The sequence below is a fragment of the Cibotium barometz genome, chromosome 26, assembly GCF_041138505.1.
Source record: "Cibotium barometz isolate CiBa-2024 chromosome 26, ASM4113850v1, whole genome shotgun sequence".
Taxonomy (NCBI): Eukaryota; Viridiplantae; Streptophyta; class Polypodiopsida; order Cyatheales; family Cibotiaceae; genus Cibotium; species Cibotium barometz.
Window position 1 is genome coordinate 23,182,850 of NC_141071.1, and position 8,434 is coordinate 23,191,283.

An 8,434-nucleotide genomic window follows, 5' to 3' on the forward strand; every position below is an offset into this window, starting at 1 on the left:
GGCATAACATCATGTTCATTTTAGAGAAGACAAAAATCATAAAGAACCATAAAATGAATAGAAAAGAGAAGAATCTCCAACTTACAAGAAGAATTTGAGAGCTTTCCTTTGGCTTGATGGTTTGAGGGATCTACTCTTGTTTGAAACAAGAGTGGCCACCAATCTTTAGAAGAGGGAAGGTCAAAAACTAATGAATTATGAGTAAATTCATAGTTTTTGATTCTTGGGAGAAATAGGTAATAGTGCAAAAACACTATTAAGATTCAACAAAAGAGAAGGCTTCTATTTATAGGAAAAAGTGAGCCTTTAACCAAGCAAATTGATTCTAGAAATTTTCAGATCAGTTTGGTCAATTTTTGACCATTTTTAGGTTAGTATAGCTCACTTTTTGGATCTAGTTGAAACAGAAGAGAGGAGAGATAAAAATATCTCATTATTTGGGAGTTTAAAACTCTCCCACACATGTGAAATAGGCACCTCCTTCATGAGGGGAACTCCCCCGTACTACTGAGGTGTCAAAAATGCATCATTTCTTCTAAATCTCTCTCTTTTTTAACTATTAACCTTGTCCTTAGTCAACTCTTCATCTTATGTGAGTATTTACTCATTTTTTTAAAAATTTTCTTTTATTCTTCCATTTATCTCCTCCCTACATTTGGATGAATCTTATTGGTCCATAGGAACCTTAATTTAAAATTTCGAAAAAATCTTGACCCCTAAGATAAGGCCTCTTGAACAGATTATAATTTGTTTCGATTGCACCTTCTGAAAATCTTTTTGAACTTCTGTTTCAGGGGAACTTATTTAAATACAAAGAGATATTTTTCCATCAAAAATTATCCAATCTGAATAATCTCTCTCTAGAATATTTTCTCTCTCTAGGCCAAAACAGGTAGAAACAAGATCTTTTATATTTCTGAAGAGGGATTCAACTATAGGGGAAGATACTGGACATCCTGAGAGGCTGGGGAGAAATCTTACATTCTATTCCACTTAAAAAACGCGAGATGTCCTCATCTCGCAGGTGGAGTATGATCTCTTTCATCTTCTTCTTCTTCAATCACTTCCAGCGTTACTGCCTTGGAAGTGGACGGCCAATTTGGAAACAACTCTCTTTGACTTTCCCTATTCTGAGGTGGAGGTCTTGCATTACTTTGGATTGAAACTGCAGGTTAGATAGAGGGTCTATCTCTAGGATTTTCCTAATTTTGGCGGATAGAACCCTGATTACTGTGGAAGGAAGGGGCTCGAGTCTGGAATCTTGATCCCTTACTTCCCTGCCCTGAAAACCTTGATCCAAAAGGAGTTGGGCAATCCATACTGCGATGTCCAAATCCTTGATAGTTATAGCATTTCACTCTCTTGTTCAAGGGTGGAACTTCTGAAGTTGAATTCCAGGGGATTGAGTTTCGGGAAAAGGACATTTCTTCCATTTTGGAACTTCCCATATCCTGGGTTTGACCCTGATATCTCTTAGGCGGAGGAAGGTTGGAATCACCTTCTAGGAATAAAAACCTTTTGAAAGGTGATGGTCCTGGCTTTGGCGGGACTTTGACCTCAAAGGCTTTGGCGAAATCCTTCACCATTCTTACTGCTTCGGCCATTGAGATAGGTTTGGAATTCTTGACTAAAGTATCCAATGGCTCGTTCATTCCCCGAATGAACCTGGCCATCAGATGCTCTTCATCCAATTGAGGAGAATATTTAAGGAGAAGGGCAAAAGCCTGATGGTACTCTTCAATTGTCCAGTTATCCTGCTTTCCAAGAATTCTTAGTTTCAAGAAAGCCTGGGGGACAAAACCTGTTTCTAAGGTAGGTCTAGGTTTGGGTATTTCGGTCGAGACAATTTGTCTCGTAGTGATTCCTCCATGCGGCCGTTTTCATAATCTTTAACTTGGCGAGAGCCATCTTGCTTCTCTCATTGTAGCCAGTTACATCAAAGTATTCCTCCATGGCCTCAATCCACTTTTCTATAACTTCACCTAACTGTTCCCCTTCACCCTTGAAAGGTCCAGGCTGCGAACTATTATGAAGAGTTTTACGAACATCCAGGTCGAGCTCTTCTTCATCGAGTTGGGAGTTAACATTTCTACCACGACGAACTCGATCCATGTTCCTATCAATACGAAATTTCTTGTTAAGTTTCTTTATTTATGATTCAATCTGATTTTTGATTCAATTGATTATGGGGTTCTTTAAATAGGTCGGCTCCCCACATAATCATGCGGTAAAAATACTCATATAGAATGTATTATCAGATAACAATTCATTCCGAATATCTCATTCATATCTTTAACACAATAATGGTCCATCAGACTGAATTTTTCCATCTAAACAGTCCTCCATGGAGATTTTAATTTTGCAGATTTTTAATTTATCATCCCTTAACTTGATCCATTGATCAAAAGTTAACAGTAGTAACCTGCCAGCACAATCCACTAATCTTATAGTGATTTGCTGAAGTCATTAACGTCATTCCAGTTATGAACATCATCACAGGGACTTGTCCCATTCATCCTCATTGTGGTTTTGCTCAGCTTATTACATTTCAGGAATCATCATTTTTCAATCAGAATCCAAATCAACTCATCAGTTCTCAACCAGAATTTAAAAATCATATCAACCACATTCGAATTCATCATCTAGATAGCATTAATGCTTATAATTTCAAGTCTTAGATTTACTCGTATATATTGCCAGTAAAGAGCTGCAATTATACCCTCAGTATATATGGGTAGTCATGGTTCTTGGAACTATAAGGTAAATACCATCATGTCTAGGTCTCAAGCAAGTCAGGGATTCCATACAATTGTGGTACTTCGATCTGAAGATCCAATTACCAATTTATGAATTTCAGTTTGAATATCAAATTGTATGAATTTTATCACACAATTATAACCTTTTAGTGCTTCTTGATAAATTTTTGACATATTTGGCTTTTTGGTTGATTCTCATTAGCCAAATAGCTCTGATACCAGATGTAAGATCCCTGTCCCCACCACGCAACAATTTCAAGGGTGCTAGCAGCAGAAGTAGCACTTCCTGTGCGGGGCAGGGTCCCACACTCGGGGCCTCACCCACGGATATCTGGACAAGAGACTAATCCATCTGTTTTTTCAAAACTGAACTCGGAAAAAACTTCCTATGTCCGGAAAGCACGAGCGATTCCACCAGGATAACTTTTTCCTAACGTAGTTAAAAACCTTAACTAACTGAGCTCATCTGATCGAACTCATAAGTCCCATAGTTAGATCAGGGAAAAAGACTGTACTTGGATCATAGAGACCAACGCTTTTTTCCTCATTGAGAGGCACAGCCATTGATTCTTTTCCATAGAACAATTTTTGTCCAGAATTTACTTCATCTATCGAACTAAATAAAAATTGAGTCTCGATTTACGGATCCATCAGTCCAGCCTAACCCCATCCAATCCCATGGGTTAGCCAACCGCCCAACCACTGTAGTGATGGGATCCAATTAGGAATTTGGTTAGGTTTTGTCCTGGGTACCAGGGAAAAGAGTTCCCAGGCCCCCTAGCCGGATGTTCATGCAAATTTAACATTAGTCATGCCACTTACACACCCAATATGAAATTACCTTTTTCACAGATTCAGCTATCTTTAAACAATCATTTAATGAAACCATAGTATCACTGATCACAATCCTCCAAAATATCCGGTTGAATCTTAATTTCCAATCATTCCTTCATCGGAGTATCTATGGTATCATTGGCAACCAGAACGCTCACCACTTGTCCACTCAAGGGCCTTTTCAATAGTTCCTGGCTCATAGTACCTGGCAATATAATTACTCATAAAAAAATCAAGATGGAATCTCCGTTGAAGTTCAGCAAGATCAACCAACAGACCATATAAAAGAGCCATGGACTCATCCGTTTGAGGACTAGCAAGGTCAATCAACCAGATCCATGCCCTGTTTCAGAAAACAACTCTTACTCCTTGTTCCAATATCTTCCACGATACACGTGTGGGTATCTTCGGCGACCGAGAACCCGAGCACCGTATGGTCGGCACCCTCTAGGATCCTTTGCAGGTCACCTAGTGCTTCACTCATAGGCCGCTTCCTTGGTCCCTCATCCACCGTACGGAAGCTCACCATTTAAATCGAACCGAGGCTGGTCAAGACCTCGGTCGCCGACCATGCTACGTGAGACGTCCTCCGTTGACTCTCCATCAGCTGTTGTAACTTTATCAACTTTATCAGTTAGGTCTCTACGACCCTAATGACAAGACGGTCAAAATGCTTCGTCAGCATTCTTGACATAAAACAGTCATTTTCAAACAGGTTCACAAATACAATTTCTATAATGAACTCTCGTCTTTCCACATTATCCCTCATCAGTCCACATTACTTATTCCACATTCCATTCATATGTGTACTCATTGTCATCCAATCACATCATTTTTCATCTCATCACCTCAGATTCATTCACATCACATATCGTTTATTCACATCCCAATTCACATGTCATCACATCTCATTCATTCACTCATAATCGACGTCACATCATTTCACATACACATTCGCATTTATTATTCTACATACACATCCACATTTGTACATCCACATCCATACATCCACTTCCACATCCGCATTCATACATAACACATCCATATCCACATCCATATCCACATCCATACATCCACATCCACATTCATACATCCATATCCACATCCATATCCATACATCCATTTCCACATCCACATTCACATCCATACATCCATTTTTACATCCACATTCATGCATCCATATCCACATCCACATTCATATATCCACATCCCCATTCACATTCATACATCCACATCCACATTCACATCCACATCCACATCTACATTCATACATCCACACATCCCCATTCACATTCATACATCCACATCCACATTCACATCCACATCCACATTCACATCCATACATCCATTTTCACATCCATATTCACATCCATACATCCATATCCACATCCACATTCATATATCCACATCCACATTCATACATTCACATCCACATTCACATTCATACATCCACATCCACATTCACATCCACACCCACATCTACATTCATACATCCACACATCTCCATTTACATTCATACATCCACATCCATATTTAAATCCATATCCACATCCATACATCCACATCCACATTCATACATCCACATCCACATCATCCATTCATCCATCTACATCAACCCACATCATTCACACATCAAACCACATCATCCATACATCAATCTACATTAACCTACATCATTCACACATCAAACCACATCATCCATTCACATCCGATTCACATGCCATCATTCATTCACATCCCTTATCATTCCTTCATATCACAATTCACATTCCTTCATATCCTATACCATTCATTCACATCTTAATTCATAGGACATCACATCCATTCATCCATTTTCATTTATCTGATTCATATCACATATTCATCCATTTACATCTATCTGACTCATATCACTTCTATCCATCCATTTACATCTATCTGACTCCTATCACATCTCATCACATCTATTTATAGAATATAAGATAATTTTAATTTTTTGATATAAAGATTCTTTACGCATCTAATTACGCATCTAATTAGGCATAAAGACAACTTTAGTAGGAATAACACTTTTATAAAAATCTCTTTTTTACATCTATTTAGGCATAAATTCAATTTTAAGAAAAATAACACTTTCGAATTAAAAATAAACCTTTTATGCATTTTACTATGCATAAATCCCATTTTAATGAGAATAACACTTTAAAAATAATCTTTTATGTATTTTATTATGCATAAATTCAATTTCAATGAAAATAATACTTTCAAAATAAAAATAAATCTTTTATGCATCTTTCTATGCATAAAATCAAAATTGATGAAAATAACTCTTTTGAATTAAAAATAAAATTTTTAATGCATTTATTTATTCATAAAATCAAAATTAATGAAAATAACTCTTTTGAAATAAAAATAGATTTCTTTATGCATCATTCTATGTATAAAATCAAAATTCTATGTATCATTCTATGTATATAATAACTCTTTTCGAATAAAAATAAAATTCTTTATGCATCTATTTATGTATAAAAATCATTTATGATGAAAATCACACTTTTAATATAAAAAAATCTTTTATGCATATGTTTATGCATACAAATCATTTATGATAAAAATTACTCTTTTAATATAAAAAAATATCTTTTATGCATATATTTATGCATACAAATCATTTATGATGAAAATCACTCTTTTATGAGATCAAAATAAAAATTTCAATATGCTTCCTTCTGTGCATAGAATTTAATGCTAAAGAAAGTAACACTTTTTTAATAAAATATTTTTAGTAAGCATTTTTCTATACCTGGGATGAAAAATAACACTTTAAGAATACATATACGATGGGAATTTCTCTTTTGAAATAAAAAAAAAGTAAAGCTTATTTTTCATAATTTTAGAAAATTTTGCCATAACCTCCTTTGTATGGCTGATCATTTTTTAATTTTCAACTCTCTAAAATTAATTAGAAATTCACCAAGAGTATTTAAATCATTCTAATGTTAACATTTTCTACTTATCAAAGAGAAACATTATGAAAAGCTTGATTTTATCTATTGATCATTCATCTAGGATAAAGAATGGTTGGATTTACTAAAGAAAAGAGGGGAATGCCTTTTTTCAATGAGGCATAACATCATATTCATTTTAGAGAAGACAAAAATCATAAACAACCATAAAATGAATAGAAAAGAGAAGAATATCCAACTTACAAGGAGAATTTGAGAGCTTTCCTTTGGCTTGATGGTTTGAGGGATCTACTCTTGTTTGAAACAAGAGTGGCCACCAATCTTTAGAAGAGGGAAGGTCAAAAACTAATGAATTATGAGTAAATTCATAGTTTTTGGCTCTTGGGAGAAGTAGGGTAATAGTGCAAAAACACTATTAAGATTCAACAAAGGAGAAGGCTTCTATTTATAGGAAAAAGTGAGCCTCTAACCAAGCAAACTGATTCTAGAATTTTCCAGATCAGTTTGGTCAAATTTTGACCATTTTTAGGTTAGTATAGCTCACTTTTTGGATCTAGTTGAAATAGGAGAGAGGAGAGATAAAAATATCTCATTATTTGGGAGTTTAAAAATCTCCCACACATGTGAAATAGGCACCTCCTTCATGAGGGGAACTCCCCCGTACTACTGAGGTGTCAAAAATGCATCATTTCTTCTAAATCTCTCTCTTTTTTAACTATTAACCTTGTCCTTAGTCAACTCTTCATCTTATGTGAGTATTTACTCATTTTTTTAAAAATTTTCTTTTATTCTTCCATTTATCTCCTCCCTACATTTGGATGAATCTTATTGGTCCATAGGAACCTTAATTTAAAATTTTGAAAAAATCTTAACCCCTAGGACAAGGCCTCTTGAACAGATTATAATTTATTTCGATTGCACCTTCTGAAAATCTTTTTGAACTTCTATTTCGGGGGAACTTATTTAAATACAAAGAGATATTTTTCCATCCAAAAATATCCAAAATTTAAATAATTTCTCTCTAGAATATTTTCTCTCTCTAGGCCAAAATAGGTAGAAACAAGATCTTTTATATTTCTGAAGAGGGATTCAACTACAGGGGAAGATACTGGACATCCTGAGAGGCTGGGGAGGAATCCACAATTATAGATCATCCCATTCACAAACCATTTTATCTTTGTGCATCTTGGAAGTGAATGCTTCTCTCATATCTGCCTTGAATGCATCCCAACTTTTGACCTCATAATCTTGTGATTGGAGATGCCTTCACCATGCATAAGCATACCCTTCCAAATGTAAGGTAGCATAGTAAACCTTAGCTTTGTCACTTCGAGGGTTCATCTCAAAATAGAGATCCAATTTGTTCACCGATTCCTTGAAGATGTCATCTGTTAGTGCCTTTACAACTAAACTTTGAAGGGACAATCTTATCTTTCACACCCTTGAATTCATCTCCATCCTTATGATGGTCACCACATCTACGCATAGGCCCATCCACATGACCATTGTTACCCTCAAACTCATCATCAAGATCTTCCTCAACAACATAAGGTCTTGAAGCACCGCCTTAATGACTATTCCCCGTGAATGGAATATGAGCATCACTCCTTATTAGGAGTCTTGAGCCTTGATCCCTTGGGTATGGAAATGCATGACCCTTGTCTTTGGCTTCATTGGGTGTGTATGAAAACATCAAGTTGTGCATAGCACCATAAGTAGAATGAAAGCTTAGGTGATGATTCTCTTTTTCTTCAACAAGATGAGCTTGATAAACATGTTGAGATGGTCCACCCTCCTGCTCTTTATGTCATCACACGAATGCCCCTAACCTCTTGCATAATTAGTTGCATCATGCTTTCTACAAGTGGTTGCATCATGGTTTCCATCATGCTTCTCATC